The sequence below is a fragment of the Hemitrygon akajei genome, chromosome 6 (genome assembly GCF_048418815.1).
Source record: "Hemitrygon akajei chromosome 6, sHemAka1.3, whole genome shotgun sequence".
Classification (NCBI taxonomy): Eukaryota; Metazoa; Chordata; class Chondrichthyes; order Myliobatiformes; family Dasyatidae; genus Hemitrygon; species Hemitrygon akajei.
This window is the reverse complement of record NC_133129.1, coordinates 171,864,677-171,885,134: the sequence shown is the minus strand read 5'-3', so window position 1 is coordinate 171,885,134 and position 20,458 is coordinate 171,864,677. Positions and strand designations below refer to the sequence as shown.

The 20,458-nt window shown below is 40.6% G+C and overlaps 1 protein-coding gene across 2 annotated transcripts in view; it reads right to left on the bottom strand.

Moving 5' to 3' along the window:
* The window catches only part of csrp3 (cysteine and glycine-rich protein 3 (cardiac LIM protein)), a 44,596-nt gene extending 28,929 nt beyond the window's left edge, over window positions 1-15,667 (bottom strand). The window contains exon 1 of one of the 2 annotated variants that reach the window (XM_073049766.1): window positions 15,524-15,667. The gene's annotated coding sequence lies outside the window, so the exon portion shown is untranslated. The remainder of the gene's footprint in view (window positions 1-15,523) is intronic. The other variant, XM_073049767.1, reaches the window with a different exon arrangement.
* Between the last annotated feature and the right edge of the window lie 4,791 nt (window positions 15,668-20,458).

Here is a 20,458-nt window from a genome sequence, read left to right as displayed (position 1 = left end):
TTTATATATTCTCGCCGTGACCTCATGGGTTTTCTTGGGTGTGCTGGTTTCCTCCTACAGTCCAAAGACTGTGGTTGGTAGGTTAATTGGTCATTGTAAATTGTCCTGTGATTGGGCTTGTGTTAAATTGAGTGTTGCTGGGCACTGCTCAAAGGCCTGGATCTCTGTCCTAACAGGACACTCCTCTATTCTGAGGCTGTGTCCTCTGGTCTTAGACTCTCCTAGCACTGGAAACATCCTCTGCACATCCACTCTACCAAGGCCTTTCACCATTCAATAGGTTTCAATGAGGTCACCCCTCATTTTTCTGAATTCTAGTGAATTCAGGCCCAGAGCCATCAAACACTCTTCATATGACAAACCATTTAATCCTGAAATCATTTTCATGAACCTCCTTTGAACCCTCTCCAGTGTCAGCACATCCTTTCTAAGGGGCTCAAAACCGTTCACAATACTCCAAGTGAGGCCTCACCTGCGCTTTATAAAGTCTCAACATTACATCCTCGCTTTTATAATCCAGTCCTCTTGAAATGGATGTTACCATTGCATTTGCCTTCCTCACCACAGACTCAACCTGCAAATTAACCTTTAAGGAATTCTGTACAGGGACTCCCAAGTCCATTTGCACCTCCGTTTTTTTGTACTTTCTCTCCATTTAGAAAATAGACAACCTTTCCATTTCTTCCACCAAAGTGCAAGTCCATGCACTTCCTGTAACTGACTTTCATTTGCCATTTTTTGCCCATTCTCTTTATCTAAGCCCTTCTGTAACCTCGCTACTTCCTCTAAACTACCTGCCCCTCAACCTATCTTCATATTGTCTGCAAACTTTGCAGCAAAGCCATCAATTTCATCTTCTGAATTCTTGACATGTAATGTAAAAAGAGTGAGTCCCAACACAGACCCCTGTGGAACACCATTAGTCACTGGCAGACAACCAGAAAAGGGTCCCTTTATTCCCACTCTTTGCCTCCTGCCGATTAGCCACTGCTTTAACCAAGCTAGAATCTTCCCTGTAATACTGTGGGTTCATAGCTTGTTAAGCAGGCTCGTGTGGAACCTTGAATAGAAGGATCAACAAAAATATTCTCACATTATTAATTCCAGCTACAGATCTGTCATAGAGTTGTACAATGTCCTGTGTATGTTACTCAAAATGGCTTCTTTGGTTTGTTCAGAGTAAGAATGCTTCTTCGTCTGATAAGTGTTTCTCTCACAGTTGTTTAGCTTTAGACTTGCTGATATGGGGATTGTATTCATTTGTTAACCAATGGGGAATGTTATTTTGTCTTGTGAGGCTGAGAGCTTGGGGGGTTTTCGCGGGTTTTCAAGGGAGTCAGGAAGAAGACGCCGAGGAAGGTGGACGTGCGCTGCACTGCTCGGTCGACCACCCGGGTGGTCCCAGGTGCGAGGACGTGGAGGTCGGAGGAAAGTGACGAGGGGTCGAATGGTTCGATGGTTGAGCTCCAACGATGTGCACTAAACTGACTGAACTTTGATAAGTTGGCACCTTTTGCTTTTTCTTTTCTTTCATATATATTGTATTGCCTAGTACTCTTTTAGTTTTAGTAAACTCTTTAAAGTGTATTTCATAACGGTATCTGGTGTGAATTTGATACTGTGTGCGTGCGCGAGGCATAAACTTGATTCCCACAGCACCTGCGTGTACAGGAGGTGGGTTGGTGTGTGGCTGGATCTCCTTTTCCCCTAGACATATACCAGCCTGTTGGGTGAGTGTTACAGAGTCATACAGAATAGCAGCCTGTCCTTCAGCCCAACTAGTCCACACTGACTAAGCTCGTCCCACTTACCTGCATATGACCCACAGCCTCTAGGAGCTCATTTCATACACAGACTGCTCACTTGATGAAAAAAGCTCCTACTATTTTCCTCTGAAGTGGTCAATCTAAATATTATTTCTGATTATCTTTCCACAGCTGGTGCCTTCAACATTTTCTGGAGCAACACACACAAAATGCTGGAGGAATTCAGCAGATCAGGCAGCATCTACAGAGGGGAAAAAGATCAATCAACATTTTCAGCCAAGACCCTTCATCGTGGCTGGAAAGGAAGGCGACAGAAGTCAGATTAAGAAGGTGGAGGGAGAGGAAGAAGTACAAGCTTGCAGGTGATAGGTAAGGAGGATGAAGTAAGAAGCTGGGAGGTAGATAAAGAACACCAACTGTTTATTACTCTCCATAGATGCTGCCTGACCTGCTAAGTTCCTCTCGCATTTTGTGTGTTTTTCTCTGGATACCCGGCATCTGCACAAGAGTTTAACATAGGGAAAGGGTGAATAAGGTTAGGAGCTTATTGTCTGGAGTGTTGGAGAATGAGGGGAGATTTAACAGAGGTATACAAAATTATCATGGGTATAGATAGGATTAACGCAAGCAGGCTTTTTCCACTGAGGTTGAATGAGACTAGAACTAGAGGTCACAGGTGAAGGGTGAAATATTTAAGCTGAACCTGAGGGGGCCTTTCTTTTCTCAAAGGGAAGTGCAAGTGTGAAACGAGCCTCCAGCGGAAGTGGTGAATGTGGGTCTGATTCTAACATTTAAGAGAAGTTGGGAGAAGTACATGGATGGAGGGCTATGGTCGATGGGACTAGGCAGAATAACAGGTCAGCATGGATTCGATGTGCCAGAGGCCTGCTTCTGTGCTGTCGTGCTCTTCTGACACCATTTCCTTTTCATAGTTCAGATTTCCAGCAACTTCTATATTTTGCTTACGTATACTTTATAGGCAGATGTTTTGAACAAGTATCTGGAAATTGACACGATGGGTTTGAATTTTTACTGTAACAACCCATGAGCCTGTGGGGAAGTTTTATTTTCAGGGCCCAGCTGTTGTTCTCTTTCAGTGAGAGAAAAAAAATAAATCAATTCCTCACGCGATAAGATAGCAATGACTGGCAGCCTGGACTGATTGGCTCGAACATCACAGCTAATTCTGGTGTGGTATCAGTGAATGAAGAAAGGGGGCTAGCTGGAATGCTTTGATAAGGATCCAGGAATAGCTGGGTCAAAAGCCCCAATGACACTGCGGTAATGATGTTTTATTTTGCCTGAAATTACTCTGCCTCAAAAGGCTACTCCAGAAGTGACACTGATTATGTTACCATTATATAGAAATGAGTCACTCCTTCCATTATGTGAGAGTGGAGTGTGCAATTGTTTCACTCACAGTTGGGGTTAGCAGTGCTCTAACCTTCAGCTTGTTGTAGCACCAGGCATCTGATTATCTTCACAGCTTTCTTTTCAAAGTTCAACGTAAAGTTGTTATCAAAGTACATTTCTACATAATACATATACTACCCTGAGATTAATTTTCTTGCAAGCAATCACAGTAGAACAAAAAAAAACCAACAGAATCAATGAAACATTACGCACAGAGACTGACAAACATCCAACGTGCAAGAGGAGACAGTATGTGCAAGTACATAAAAGTAAATAAATAAATAAGTTTGGATAGATTAATTAATGCTGAGAATGAGTTGTAGAATCCTTGAAAGTGAATCTATAGGTTGTGGAATCATTCCAGAGTTGAGATGAGTGAGATAATCCACAGTTTTTTTTAAAAAAAAACTATTGAACGTTTTACTTCTTCTGAGGCGGTCCCTCAGAATCGAGGGTGACCTGCTTCTACTCTAGTTTTGTGAGTTCTGAAGTAGCTCAAGGCCAGTGTGACGCTCATGCTCACACTCATCTTCCTGATGGGGCAGGCAAGCACACAGTTTGACACAAGCGACTGCAGATGTTGGAATCTGGAGCAAAACAAAAAGCAAAATGCTGGAGAAACTCAGCAGGTCAGGAAGTGTCTACAGAGAGGAATAAATAGTTGACGTATTGAGCTGAAGACCGTTCAAGTCAGTTTATTCTTCTGCATTAATGCTGTCTGATCTGCTGAGTTCCTCCAGCATTTTGTGTGAGTTTCTCTGGATTTCCAGCATCTGCAGAATCTCAAACAAGGGAAAATCTGCTGGATGTTGGAAATCCAAGCAACACACACACAAAGCTGGAAGAACTCAGAAAGCCAGGAAGCTTTAATGGAAAAGAGGACAGTTGACATTTCATGCTGAGACCCTTCATAATTAAGGTTATGTGGAGAAGGCAGGAGAATGATATTAAAGGGGATAATAAATCAGCCATGATTGAATGTACAAATGCTCTAGTTCGGCTCTTATGTCTTGTGTCTTAACTTCAGGAGTGAGAGAATTATCCACTTTCAGTATTATCCAGAGCTCTAGATTAATTAGGTACCCTTTGTACAAAATTCGTAATCTGGACCTCAGTTTTAGCATCTTGCATTTTTCATCTCTCAAGATGCAAAAATAAAGTAGGAAGAGCAAATTAAAACATGGTCAGAGATGTGAGCTTCTCCCAAAGATATATTCAAAAAGTAGAACTGGAAGGTCAGAGACTGTAAGATGTGGGAGCATAATTAGATAATTTGACTGATTGAGTCTGCTCTGCCATTCCATCATGGCTGACTTATTATCCCTTGCGACCCCATTCTTGCCTTCTCCCTGTTACCATTGATGCCTTTACTGATCAAGAATCTAAGAACGCCTGTTTCAATGACTTGTCCTCCACAGCTGCCTGTGTCAATGAATTCCACAGATTCACCACCCTCTGTCTAGAGAGACTGAAAGAATTCCAAAGGCTAGCATCAAAGCAGCGGCTTACACAGGATAAAGAGCTGAACTTTCCTTAAGTGCCCTTGAGTGTTTGGAAAGAGGCTGGAAAATTTACCCAAAGTGTCAGTTTAGATTACAGGATACATTCTCAGAAGCTGGACATAAATCCCCAACCTCTGACTCAGAGGGAAGAGTGCCACTCTCAACCACCGCAAACACCAGTGAATATAAAACAGCTTCTCCAAGTGTCACAGAACACTGCACTGATGCAGGGAATGAGTTTCTGCTGTTTTTCCAAACAAACTGACTTTACCTTAAAAATGATTGTTCTGGAAGCTCGCCAGCCATTTCCAAGAACATTTTATACCAGATTAAAAATTGTGCAGAAGATCTGATGGCTTTCGTTTCATTTGTAACAGAGAAATGACTTTTGTTTTCGAGTTGGGAGAATAAAATGGAGCTAGTGTAAATAGGTGGTTGATGGTTAGTGCAGATTTGGTTCTACAATTTATATTCTCAGTATTATTTATTTGCTGCATTGTGCAGAAATCTTGGGCACATATATAGCTAAGGTGCCTACTGCACAGTACTGTAGTAATTTTATGTGTTGCACTGTACTGCTGCCACAAAAAATAAACAAATTTCATGACATGTGAGTGATGATAAACTTGATTCTGATATGGGTCTTTATTGTGGACTGAGAGTGGGAAGGGGGGCAGGGAAAGGGAAATTATGGTTGGGAAAAGGGGAAGGAAGAGGGGAGGGAGCAGGAAGCACCAGAGGGACATTCTGTAATGGTCAATAAACCAATTGCTTGGAATCAAATGACCTTGCCTGGTGTCTCAAGTTTGGGTCTGCCTGCACCTGCACTACATCCCTCCCCCCTCCTTTTGGCCCTGGCATTCCTTCTCTGCCACCTGTCCCACACTCCCCCTGCCACACTCCACCCTCGTCATTCCCAACATCCTTTGCTCCCGCAATATGTATCTAAAACTTTTGCACATTTCTGTGTTTAATTTTCATACTTGCTCAATTTGTCATCTTTTGCACACTGGTTGTTTGTCAGTCTCTTGCGTGTAGTTTTTATTGATTCTATTGTACTTCTTTGTTCCACTTTGAATGCTTGCAGGAAAATGAATTTCAGGGTAAAATATGATGACATATAGGTACATTGATAATAAATTTATTTTGAACTCTGGTGGGCTTAAGGTCCTATTTCTGTGCAGTATGAGTTTATGACTTAAAGTGAGAGAAAAAAAAATCTACTGATGTGGAGAGATCAGATTGCAAATTTTAGATGATTTTAGGGAAGGTGCAAAATTGGTGTGTTATATTCAAGTCTGATTACTTGTGTGAAAATGTGTTTCCTATCTACACATACCTGTTACTGCAGACTGCTCCAACATTCATGGAGTCAGGGACTCGGACTAGTTTTTTTTTGTGGGGCTGTATCTTACTGATATCTTATATTTGCCTTGTGCTGTGTATGACTGTTGGCACTGTGATTTGCACCTTGGCTCTGGAGTAATGCTGTTTTGTTGGGTTGTATTCATGGTTGAAGGATAATTAAACTTGAACTCGCATCAGTTGGGTTGGTTCTGCAGAGCAGCAACTGAGCCAGGGAGAAAAAGTAAATAGCATTAATGCCAACTTCTATTTGACTACTTAATCATATGAGAAATGATAAGAAAAAGAACATGAGCCAAGGATCTGAAACAATGCAATTTATGTAATAAATAAATAATTCCAAACTCATTTATAATCAGATAAGTACTTCAGAAGAGTAGCCACTGTGAAAAATGTCATCACTAATTCCTGCATAGAGAAGTTCCCTCAAACAGCAATATAATGATAACAAACGAGAAAATCTGCAGATGCTGGAGATCCAAAGCAGCACACGCAAAATGCTGGAGGAACTCAGCAGGCCAGGCAGCATCTATGGAAAACAGTAAACAGCCAACGTTTTGATCCTGCTGAAGGGCTTCAGCTCGAAATGTCAACTGTTTACACTTTTCAATATGATGATGACATTGTGATATTGGCTGAGGAATGAGAAATTTAATTTTGGATGGGACATCCTGGAAGAATGCTTTTGTTCCATTAGGGAGACTTGGTTTAATATCTCTTCTGAGTGTTGGCATCTCTCGATTAATGGCTGGTCAGATCAAATGCACAAGTCCCACAAAAGAGTACTTGGCTTTGCAACAAATTTTCAAAATTCTCACAACATATTTGCAATCATTTCTTGGCCCCGCTCCCTGCTTACAGCACAATGAAGAGCTGTACATTTCCAGTTCTAGCTTCTTGATCAACAGTTTAATTGCACTCCAGTGACAACTGTTTTTGACTAAGAATGCCTTCCCTAAAACTCATTATTACTCATAAGACCATAAGCTATAGGAGCAGAAGTAGGCTATTTGGTCTATCAAGTCTGCTCCGCCATTCCATCGTGGGCTGATCCAATTCTTCCAGTCATCCCCACTGCCCTGCCCTTTGATCTCCGTACCCTTTGATGCCCTGGCTAATCAAGAACCTATCTATCTCTGCCTTAAGTGCACCCAATGACTTAGTGTCCACAGCCACTTGTGGCAACAAATTCCACAGATTTACCACCCTCTGACTAAAGTAATTTCTCCACATCTCTGTTCTAAATGGACATCCTTCAATCCTGAAGCTGTGCCTTCTTGTCCTAGACTCCCCTACCACGGGAAATAGCTTTGCCATATCTAATCCGTTCGGGCCTTTTAACATTCGGAATGTTTCTATGAGATTCCCCCCCCCCCCCCCCCCCCCCGTTCTCCTGAACTCCAGGGAATACAGCCCAGGAGCTGCCAGACGTTCTTCATACATTCCTGGAATCATTCTCGTAAATCTTCTCTGAACCCTCTTCAATGTCAGTATATCCTTTCTAAAATAAGGAGCCCAAAACCACACACAATACTCGAAGTGTGGTCTCACGAGTGCCTTATAGAGCATCAACATCATATCCCTGCTCTTGTATTCTGTACCTCTAGAAATGAATGCCAACATTGCATTTGCCTTCTTCACCACCGACTCAACCTGGAGGTGAACTTTTAGGGTATCCGGCACAAGGACTCCCAAGTCCCTTTGCATCTCTGCATTTTGAATTCTCTCCCCATCTAAATAACAGTTTGCCCGTTTATTTCTTCCGCCAAAGTGCATGACCATACACTTTCCAACATTATATTTCATTTGACACTTCTTTGCCCATTCCACTAAACTATTTAAGTCTCTCTGCAGGCTCTCTGTTTCCTCAACACTACCTGCTCCTCCACCTATCTTTGTATCATTGGCAAATATAGCCACAAATCCATTAATCCCATAGTCCAAATCATTGACATACATCGTAAAAAGCGGCGGTCCCAACACCGACCCCTGTGGAACTCCACTGGTAACCGGCAGCCAGACAGAATAGGATCCCTTTATTCCCACTCTGTTTTCTGCCAATCAGCCAATGCTCCACCCACGCTAGTAACTTTCCTGTAATTCCATGGGCTCTTATCTTGCTAAGCAGCCTCATGTGCAGCGCCTTGTCAAAGGCCTTCTGAAAATCCAAGTACACCACGTCTACTGCATCTCCTTTGTCTACCCTGCTTGTAATTTCCTCAGAGAACTGCAGTAGGTTAGTCAGGCAGGATTTTCTTTTCAGGGAACCATGTTGGCTTTGGCCTATCTTGTCATGTGCCTCCAGGTACTCCGTAATCTCATCCCTAACAATCGATTCCAACAATTTCCCAATCACTGATGTCATGCTAACGGGTCTATAGTTTCCCTTCTGCTGCCTTCCACCCTTCTTAAATAGCGGAGTAACATTTGCAATTTTCTCGTCATCTGGTACAATGCCAGAATCTATCGACTCTTGAATCTCTCTAGCTACTTCCTTCAGAACCCAAGGGTGCATTCCATCAGCTTCAGGAGATGTATCCACCCTCAGACCATTAAGCTTGTGAGCACCTTCTCCCTCTTAATTTTCACTGCACATACTTCACTTCCCTAATACTCTAGAATGTCCGGTATACTGCACATGTCTTCCACTGTGAAGACTGATGCAAAATACGCATTCAGTTCCTCTGTCAACTCTGCGTCTCTCATTACAATATCTCCAGCATCATTTTCTATTGGTCCTATATCTACCCTCAACTCCTTCAAAAATCTAGATCTTTGTCTCATTTTTTTAACAAAGCGTTTGCTTATCAGCCCTTGCATCTCTTTATGGAGTTCAATGCTAAATTTTGTTTGGAAGTCTTCCTGTGAACCGTCTGGGGACATTTTGTGTTGTTACAGTTGGTGCTACATCAATGCAGCAGTGAGATATTGCAACCTCTGACCCAAGCTTGGCACCAAAGTAAATTGCTTTTAAGTTTGGGGTGAATCATACTGATGTTGTCACTGGTGCTCTGACAAGCTGTGTCCTCACTGGTAGAATTTTCCATTCATTTTGCTAGTGACTTTTAAGAAATGTTTATTCTTAGACTTCCATTCTTAGATTGTAAACATAAGCGTATTTATACTTTTTTTTAAAATGAGACACATCACAATAATATGCTGTTTCACGAGCCTGTGCTGCACTATTGCACCTATGTGACAAATTACCCTACTAATATGTGTGTGTCTTTAGAATGTGCGAGGAAATCGGAGCAGCTGGAGGAGATCCACATGGTGACAGGGAGAATGTATAAACTCCTCACAGACAATAGCAGAGTCAAACCTGGGTCGTTGGCACTGTAATGATGTTATGCTAACAGCTTCACTACTGTCAAACAATATTTTGCTATCAGCATCTATTTAACAAGCATTCACTTTCTTCTTAAAAACCCTTTTAATTGAATTTTTCCCTTTGCTGCTTATTATTCCCTATGTTACCAAAGATCAGTAAATTTTTTACACATGTACCATGGAGAGCATTCTGACTGTCCTAGTGCCCTTCCCTTGGACAACATCTGTGGTGTGGAGAGGAGAGACTTGCAGCATGGGCAAATGCTGGTCTTCCATTTAAAAAAAAAACACCTTATGCCCTGGAAACTTTCCAAGGCACAAATCCATGGTCTATTGAGACTAACGGAGGCCTACACTCTGTCTGGTGGAATCACCGTCTGGTGCAGAGGGCTCCAATGCACAGGGATGGAAAAAGCTGTAGAGACTTGTAAACTCAGCCAGCTCCATCATGGGGACTTGCCTCCCCATTACCAAGGACACCATCACCAGGTAATGCCTCTAGAACAAGAGTTCCCAACCTGGGGTCCACAGACCCCTTGCTTAGTGGTTTTGGTCCATGGCATAAAAAGGCTGGGGACCCCTGCTCTAGAAGGTGACATCCATTTTTAAGGATTATCACCACACAGGACATGCCCTCTTCTCTTTGCTACCATCAGAGAGGAGGCACAGAATCCTGAGGACACACACTCAACGGTTTAGGAACGGCTTCTTCCCCTCTGCTGTCAACTTTCTGAATGGACAATGAACTCATTTTTATATTTCTTATTGTAACTTATAATAATTGGAACGTATTGCACTGTACTGCTGCCGCATAACAGCAAATTTCATGAGACACATCAGTGATAATAAATATGATTCTGAAACACTCTTGGTTGCCAGTACATCTCGCAGGCTGAAAATGAACCCCCTTGACCATCAGCAGACATTAGCGTATAATCCAGACGCACACTGCATTTAGCAGAAGGTGGTTTTGACAGAACTGCTGCCTCAGTGCATGGGAACACCGCTGACTGCTGGTTCCAAATCGCCTAGCTTTCAGATCGGAAAACAGATTGCCATTCCTTCATCACTGCTGGGTCTAAATTCTGGATCTCCCCATCAAGTAGGCTGTGGCAGAGATATCAATTAAGAGCTTACAAATGTTCACCATCAATTATTATTCTTGATCAGAAGAAAACTTTGTCCTTCTCTAATTATCAAGATAAATCTCAGTAACATAAGTTACTTTAACACAAGATCCATGTAACATAAGTAAATCACAAAATTCTGTGTTTGGGTTGTTTAGAATATATTTATCGTCATATGTACCTCAAAATATCGAAACTTGGAGTGAAATGTGTCATTTGCATCAATGACCTATACGGTCCGAAGATGTGCTGGGGGCAGCCCGTAAGTGTTGCCATGCTTCCAGACCCAACTTAGCCTGCTCACAGCTTAAAAGCCCTAATCCTAAGTTAGTCTTTGGAACATGGAAGGAAACAGGGGCACCCAGAAGAAACCCACACGGTCATGGGGAGAATGTACAAGTTCCTTATGGCCAGCAGTGGGAATTGAAACCTGATCTTTGATTGCTGGTGGTGTAAAGTGTCGCCCTAACTGCTACAACTCCGCAAATACTGGAGAGCGATAGTTTACACCAAAGACAACAAGTTCTGCTGAGGGGTGGATACCCTCCATTTCGTGATTTCCAATTTTAACGAATTTAACGGAGAGGACACAAAACAAAATTAAACGTGACAGTGGCACTTACTATCAATACCCTAAAATGAGAGAAGTGTAAGATTGCATACAAGGAGGTGATCATTTCTTGAGGCTAAGAAAGGGGTACAGAAAGCTGCACCAGCCTGATACACAATACAAGTCCAAAACATCATGAACAGCTGAATGGATTCAAGGCATCATCTCAGTTACATTTTCACAAGTAGTCCAGTCCAGTCCAGTCCAATCCATCACCCAGCAACCACTGTTTATGAACTAAAACAGCATGCGTTTCAGCAAGATTTGGCCAAAAGCACGTTACAGCTGAGGTAATTGTATGATTATGTGACAAATGCACTTTCCAGAAAAGAGGGGTGAAGTGCCTATAACCATTGGGAGTGTAAATTTCATAGCAAAAATATCAAATCAGATACATTTTCCACAAGACAATGCTGGATCCTGATAGCTTAACAAAATAAGTGTAAAACAACAATCTTCGACTCAATGAAATGAAAATATGATTATATATGATCAAGCACATTATTAACAATTGGCAAGCAAAGGATAATGAATAGCGGCGATGACTCTTATTCTCCCATTATAAATACTTCATACTATAAAAATATGTCCCATACCCTATTTATAATTTGGCCTTCTCAAATTTAATTGCGGCTCTTTAATGTCCCGGACAGTTCTTCTGTAAGTTTACTTTTCCATTTGGCTGTGTTCCAGAAATGACCACAGTTCCTGATTTATTCAAGGTGCTAAGCGTGGACTTCAAAAAAAAAACTGGTAGGCAAGTGAGAATTCAAGAACTTTCCCTGAATACTAAACACAGATAGCGCACACACATATAATGTTACGCATTAGGTTTTGCCATCTGACTGCACGCTGCTAATAAAGCAAAGATGAATAATATATTGTTTTTTAATTGCTGGCTTGGGTCTTCATTGAGTCATAGAGCTGTAAACACATAACCAGGCCCACCATACCCATGCCAACCATTTTAACCAATTACACCAATCCCATTTGCCTATTTAAGTATCTGACCAAATGCGTCAGAGACGCAGTGATGTATTTCCAGATACATTTCAAAGTTTGAAACAACTGCCTAAAAGGAGGGTTAAAGTTCAAAGTTTGAAGTAAATTTATTATCAAAGTACTTTAATACAAAATTATGAGGGGTATTGCTTGGATAAATGCGAACAGGCTTTTTCCACTGATGTTGGGTGAGGCTGCAACGAGAGGTCATGGGTTAAGGGTGAAAGGTGAAATGTTTAAGGGCAACATGAGGGGAAACTTCTTTACTCAGAGGGTGGTGAGAGTGTGGAATGAGCTGCCAGCGCAAGTGGTAGATACGATTTCAACTTCAATGTTCAAAAGAAGTTTGTTTAGGTACATGGGTGGGAAAGGTATGGAGGGCTATGGTCTGGGTGCAGGTCGATGGGAATAGGCAGTTTAAATGGTTTGGCATGGACTAGATGGGCTGAAGGGCCTGTTTATATGCTGTAGTTTTCTTTGACTTTAATGTCTCCATATACTACCCTGAGGTTCGTTTTATTTATGTATTGAGATACAGTGTGGAATAGGCCTTTCGATCAGTGCCGCCCTGCAACTCCTGTTTTAACCTAGCCTAATCAATGGACAGTTTACAGGACCATTCAACCTACAGCTTGTTTTGCTGTTGTTGCTTTGTCTGTTTCATTGTGTTCTGTGTTGTTCTGCCAAGCATGATCGGATGCCTGGCATGTGTGGAGACAACTGTGGGCTGCCCCCAGCACATCCTTGGGTGTGTTGTATGTTTCCATGTACAGTACGTGTGTTAAGTAAATCTGAATCAGAATTAAAATTTAATGCATTAGAAATGTAAATCTTCAATGTTAAATTCCACCTTGGTGGTTAAAGTCTAAATTCCCAAAAATTGTTTTTACTGATTTTAATGCTATCTTGGGTGCTTTAATAACCCCTTGACCTCACCTCTTATAGTTAGTGGCTTGACTCGTGTTACTCTGAGGGTATGCAACAGTGTTTTAGTAACACTTTGCCGTGATCTATGGTTGTAAAGTTACAGGCCAGATGAAATTGAACAGATGGGCAACGAAATCCCTGCGCTGACAGATTACTGTCAATATAAATCAAAAATAATGTTATGTAATCCTTTGACTTCTTAACTTTAAAGAGGAACAAAGCTAAATCGATACTTCAAAGAAGCTGCGGGTTGTTCAACCAATCAATGTGGGGCACGGAGGCAATGAGATTGTGGAAGGAAAATGAAGAACCTGCAGGAAACTCACGAGGTCACAGGGAGAATGTACAAACTCCTTATAATGGTGCCGGAATTGAACTTCGAAATGTGCCGTCTATAAGGAGTTTGATCTGTATTAAAAGCATGCAAGACAAGTTTTGACTGTATCTTGGTACATAAACCAATTCCAACAGCAATCTGAAATTTGCGGTACTGAATTACAGCTGTTCCCTCAGGAAGGCATCTTTCAGATGAAATATTAAACTAAGATCCATTTTCCCCCTTTAATTAGATGTAAAAGGTTCCATGGCACTGTTCTGAGAGAAGGGAAGTTATCTTTGTTTTGGCCAATAGTTGTTCCTCAATTAACATTTAAAAGAAAATCCACACATAATACTTTGACCTTACTGGGAAATTAGAATATAACATACAAGAGCAGAATTAGGCCATTTGGCCCATCGAGTTACTCTGCCATTCCATCATGGCTGATATGTTATCCTTCTCAACCCTATTCTCCTGCCTTCCTCCCTATAACCTTTAATGTCGTTGCTAATTAAGAACCTGTCAACCTCCACTTTAAATATACTCAGTGACTTGGCCTCCACAGCCATCTGTGGCAATGAATTCCACAGATTCACCACCATCTGACTAAAGAAATTCCCTCTCTTCTGTGTTTTGCATCTCATATTTACTACTGGAGTTCTTATTTCACAACAGAAGCTTCACTTTTCATAAAGCACCATAAAAATCACTGCGTTAATCATGTCTAAGTACAAGTTGTTGTTTTATCCCCCTTTCCCTCCAACTACCCTCCCTCTGGGACTTCAATTTACTTGAGTTTAAACTATATTTAATAGGTTTCAATAGGTACATTTAATGTCAGAGAAACATATACAATATACATCCTGAAATTCGTTTTCACATCCACAAAAACAGATGTGCCCCAAAGAATGAATGACAGTTAAATAACCCCAAAGTCCCCCCAGCTCCCCCTCCCACACATAAGCAACAGTAAAGCAACAACCCCCCACCCCACCCCCAGCAGCAAAAAAGCATCTGCACCTTCCACCGAAGACTCAAGCCTTTGCTTTGTAATTTTTAAGTCAATAAAAAGAAATACAAATTTTGTAACTCTATTTACTCTGATAACATGATTTACCATGTTTGTCTAATAAGTCTATTGCTTCCCACAAAGTCCAATATGGAAGCTCATAAAATTGCACAAATCCACCAGCAGTGATGAAAAATAAGCATTTTACACAGGTGTAATTTTACTTATCGAACATACCAGTATATTTATTGGCATTTTTTGTAAGGGAAATGGAAAACATATGGAAGTGTTAAATCCAGTGATTGGTGAGAACACATCTCAAATACGACATAGAGTTTCAGCCTCCTTATTTAAGGAGATGTATTCATGTGCTGGAAGCAGTTCAAATAGTCCCTAGGTGAATTTGCGGGATGAAAGGATTATTTGAAGGGGAAAGGTTACTCTTTGAATTTCCAAAGGATGAGAAGTGATATTCCCTCAATTATTCAAGATAGTGGGTTGCTTAATAGGGTTGGTGCTGAGAGAATGTTTCCTCTTGTGGGGAAACCTAGAATTAGAGAGTTTAGTTTCAGGCTAAGGGATCACTACTTCAGATGGATAAAGAGAAGATTCTTCTTTCTGAGGGTTGTGAATCTTAGGAATACTCCATTTTGGAAAGCTCTGGAGCTTAGCTCAAAGAAGGGATTCAAGACTAAAATGGAATGATGTTAGAAATTGCAGCATTTAAGTGTTCCCCATAAATCTTGAATAGTCCATACTCCCCAAGTCTTTTGGAAAGTGCATTTAAGTCTAAGATTCAATTAACTCTGATTTGTCAAATGGCAAAGCCGTCTTAGGTAACTTTTTAGACTTTTTTCCTCTCCTTTATCTTTTATTCTTACAAGTTATATCTGTAGACATCCCATGTGCACTTGGCTCCTATTTTAGTCCTTCCAACAATAACTAGATCCATTTATTAATTTTATATTCCATCATTGTCTATAAAAGGTACTTTTGAAAGATATTTCTTTTTAAGACTTATTCAAGCACATTGTATGACATAGAAATATATTTTGATGGCTATAAATGTATTATTGCAGATAAAAATAGTTCAGATCAAATTAATCGTTACAATTGATTCTGAAGAAAATGACCCAATATTGTTTTATCTTACCTGACTCTGAATCAGGTGCAGTTCTTGTAAGCACTGCTGAAGTAATTGGATTGTCTGGCGTTTCTCACAAAGGCTTCAAGGGCCACTTTAAATATCTTCACTCCGACTGACTGGGAGGTCTCTTGGTCAGCCAACTTGTGACGTGACTAATTTGTGACTTAAAACAGCCACTGACAAAGCCCAGGATGAATCCATGCATCAGAAATTATAAATGAACCAAGTAAAGGGTAGAAATGACCCACAAACAAGAATAGGCACAGGGTGAGTGCATGGTTATTTTTGGAAAGTGATTTACAAGGTCTTTTATTTCTCTTGGGAAGTGCTGAGGGACATTGTTAAATCTATTTTAGGTTTTAGAATGGTTTGATCTAACATGATTTGTCCAGAGAAAGTGATCTTCTAATGGTTCAAATTATTGGTTAAACTATACATTGGAGGATATACAGAGATGGTGATGATACAGAGGTTAAGTTACCAGGCTGGTAATCCAGAGACACAAATTCAAATCCTACCATGGCACCTGGGAAAATTTATATACAGTTAATCAGCTAAAAATTTTAAGAATAACAATTAACCATCAATTTTTAAAAAATAGATTCATGGAGTAAAACAGCACTGTCACTTTTCTCACTGCCACCATCAGGAAAGCGGGCCAGGAGCCTTAGGCATCAGGAACTGTAGAGGAGGTTTGACCCAAAAACAGAGCAGAAGAGGCGATTTAGCAATAAGCAATACTTTACTAATAGACCATAAAATAACCAGCCACAAGGGCCAGAAAACAAGAGAGTCCAGAAAGTAATCACAACAGGTAACAAAGACAACTTGAGGCAAGCCTGGGAGCAACTGGTTCAAAGGGTGTGAATGAGAGCTGGGTTTAAATAGGCTGCAGGTGATGTGTTGGAAACAAGTGGCAAGTGATCCTGTTAGCTGGCTGGGACTGGGAAATGCCTACCTGTGCAGGCCTGACAGCGTTTCTTTCACTCATATGGTTAAGTGCAGGCAGTAAATGGAATCTATGCAGAATTTCCATTTTAATTCATGTATTTTTATGAGGATACTGCATGTGTCTTTCAGAACACTCATGTAGACAGCTGAAGAATCCCATTTATCCATCAATAGAGTTGTATCACTGGTGAAAAAGGCTTATGTGAAATTGTGAGCTGACATGGGGCAATTAAATAAAAAGAAAATAAATGTTTTGTAGAAGAAGAAACAAAGATAAAGTCTAAACAAGTGGGTAATTGCTGTTTTTAATTATCTCAATTTAGTGTTGCCTTAGATAAGCTGAAAGTTGGTACAGAATAAAAATACAAAAAATATTAAGCTTTTTCCAAATCTGAAGAAAAAAATAATCAGAACCAAAATCAGTCATCAACCATCAGGCTCCTGAACCAGTCTGGAGAACTCCTCTCACCACAACAGTGAACTGATTATTGAACACGGCCAATAGAGTCACTTTCAAGGACTCTACAATTCAACCTTTCTGTGTTACTTATTTATTTATTTTTAATTTGAGGCTTGTCTTCTTTTGCACATTGCCTGCTTATCAGTCTTTCCTTGTGTGAAGTTTTTTTTCATTGATTGTACTGTATTTCTTTCTTCTACTGTGAATGCCTGCAAGAAAATGAATCTGTATGGTGACATACTGTGTTCATACTTAGTTAATAAAGTTACTTTGAAATCATGCTCTTATTATAAAGTACATCTCATCAGTCTGAATGTTCTAGTGAAGCACCATAGATATAATATTTTTAAACAGTTAACTGGAATGCAAAGATAAAGAACTAATATATGACACAAGAGACTGTTGTATAAACTTCTCTATACACTTTTGATATTCTTTAGTTTTACCTAAGAAAATGGCTTCTGGTAGGGCAGCAAAATCACATAGTTGTGTTTTCAGTTCATTTGATCGAAATGAATCCATGGGTTCTTTGGGTCAAAGAATCACTTAATATCTAATTGAGCAATTGTATTACACCAGTAATGACATATTAGTATCAAACAGGTGTTCGAATCCACCAGAAAATAGATTAAGTTCCTTCTGTTGCTTTCAAGTTGTGTCTTTAGCCAGTGAACACCATGCCTTTTATTTCAAGGGTAGTTTTATTTCCCAAAGTCGTTTACCAGAGCAATGAATCATTTGGCTTCCAGGAAATTTTTCTTTTAGTTAAATGCTCTTAATCAATCAACATGTTTGAGAGTTGTATCTCATTTTATACTTCTTAGTTAAATGGGACAAGCTGGGAGAGATTAACATGTAACACCATGACGCTGTTAGATACTGCAACCTGAGGTATTCCTTTCTTACTCATTCAGAATAGCTTCAGCTGTCACAAGGTGTGCATAGTGATGCAGTTAGTAGAGCTACTTCCCCATAGTTCCAGAAAGCCAGGGTCAATCCCGATCTCCGATGCTGTCTACATGGAAATTGCATGTTCCCTTCTGACTAAATGGATTTTCTCTATCTGCTCTGGTTTGCTCCCACATCTCAGAGAAATGCAAGTTATTGGGTAGGCTGGCCAATGTAATTTGCCCGTGGTGCACAGGAGGATGGTAGAATTTGGGGAAGTTAATTGGAACATGGTGAATAAAATGGGATTAGTATAAATGAGTGCTTACTATAAATATAATATGCTTAATACTTAGCATTGATTCCATGAGCTAAGAGGCCCATTTCTGTATTGTTCTGTTCAGTTTATTGGACGTGTTCCAGATGCCTGCACTATTGATCCGGAGACACAAATTTGAATCTCACCAGATTCACAGTGCACACAGATTTAAAAATATGCTTGCAGTATCATCACCCAGTATCAAAATCTGATCTGAAATGCTGTCATCCTTCAGAGAAGGAAGTATTCCATCCTTGCTAATCTGGCCAAAGTATGACTCCAAATCAGTCAAGGTCAAAGGCTCTGACCTTCCAGTCAAGATGGCGCCAGCAAACAGGTGACATCTTCCAGCTATAAATCTTTCCAATTGTTTCATTTCCTATGCCTTCTGCATGTTCTTTTTGTCTTGCTTGTATCACGGAAACTGTTGGAGAATGTGATGTACAGTTTGGAACTCAATCGAAGGATCCTGTGCTGTGCTGTGTCCGGAGAGCTGCCTCGTGGAGATCAGAGATTGGGGCGGGGGGTGGGGGGGATGGATGGTGAGGAGGTCCAAGAACACAAGCTGACTCATGGAAAATACAGAAACGAGGCACGGGGTCGTAAATGACTCCATCTCAAAGTGGTGAGGAAGACTGAAGCATTGAGGTGAATACAGAGGGGGTCAGCAATGGCTCTCAACAGAGACAGTCAGCAGCTGTGTAGGTACATTCAGCTCTAGGTTGGAGGCCACTCTTTACAGAAGAACCAAGTTTGTGCGGCTGCTCTCATATGCAGAGGATAAGTCATTTCCTATATTCTGAGACTTATCTGATTATTGGACTGTATTTTATATTGGTTTCCTTCAGTTTTTCAGTGTTATATTTCTTGTGGATGATTGGTGGGTCTGTGATCTGTTAAATTTTGTGTGTAGTGGGGTTGGTTGGGGGTTTGGTGCTACTGTCCCTGTTCTTTTCTGCGAGTGAGGGTGTCAGGGATTGTTATGTGTAGGGGACTATTGATTGTTATTGTGGCTGTTTTTTTGCAGCGGGCAAGGGAGGAATTTTGGGGTCTGCAAATTTTGTTTTTCTTTTTCATGCTGGTTGGAGGGAGTTGATGTTTTTTCTTTCATCGTCTTTCTGTACTTAATGGCTATCTGTAGTAAAGTATCAGTTATATCATACATGCATACTTAGACAATAAAATGAACCTTTGAAATGAAGTTATTATCAAAGTATTTACATGTAACCATATACTATATTGAGATTCATCCTCTTGCAAGCATTTCCATGAAAATAAAGAAATTGAATAAGATTTATGAAAATCTTTTACATAAACAAAGGTTGACCAGCAAGTAATGTGCAAAAGAAGACATATTGTACAAATAAAAGGAAAAATAATCCTGAGAACAAGTCCTTGAATCAGTTCAGAATTGAGGTGAGCGAAGTTATCCACATGGTTCAGGAACGTGATGATTGCAAGGTAATAACTGTTCCTGAACCTGGTGGCGTGGGACCTAAGTCTCCTTTACCTCCTTCCCAATGGCAGCAGAGAGAAGAGAGCGTGGCCTGGATGGTAGCGGTCCTTGAAGATGAATGCTACTTTCTTGTGGTAGTGCTCCTTGCAGATGCGCTCGGTGGGGAAAGGCTTTGGCGGTGATGAACTGTGCTGCATCCACCTCGTTCTGCAGACTTTTCTGTTCCTGAGCTTTAGCGTTTCTATACCAGATTGTGATGAGACCTATTTTGATACTCTGCGCATCTATATAAGTTTGTCAGTTTTAGATGACATGCCAAATCTACACAAAGTTCTAAGTAGAGCTGCTGTTGTGTCTTCCTTGTAATGACACTTACATGCTGGTCCCAGGACGGACCCTTTGATATTTCAAGGAACTTAAAGTAATTGACCCTCTCCACTTCCAGACTTTCAACAGCCTTCTTCAATGGCATAAGCTACTCTGTTCATGGACAAGAAATTCTCAATGTCCTGATCTTTGTATGAACTGAAAAGTAAACTATTTTCTTCCCTTTCTAGCAACTACTCTAAATCCATAATTTCTAAACAAGATTTTTCAGCCCCTGTAAGCTAACTAGCTCCAGTGTGGTCCTGGCCTCTCCTATGAAATACTTCAAATGATCAATTTTTAAAAATGCAATCATCACTAGATATATATATATCCAGAATTGGCTTGCCCACAGAAGGCAGAGTGGTTGTATATAGGTCATATTCTGCATGGAGGTTGGTGACCAGTGAAGTGCCTCAGGAATCTGTTCTGGGACCCCTACTCATTGTGATTCTTATAAATGACCTGGATGAGGAAGTGGAGGGGTCGGTTAGTAAATAT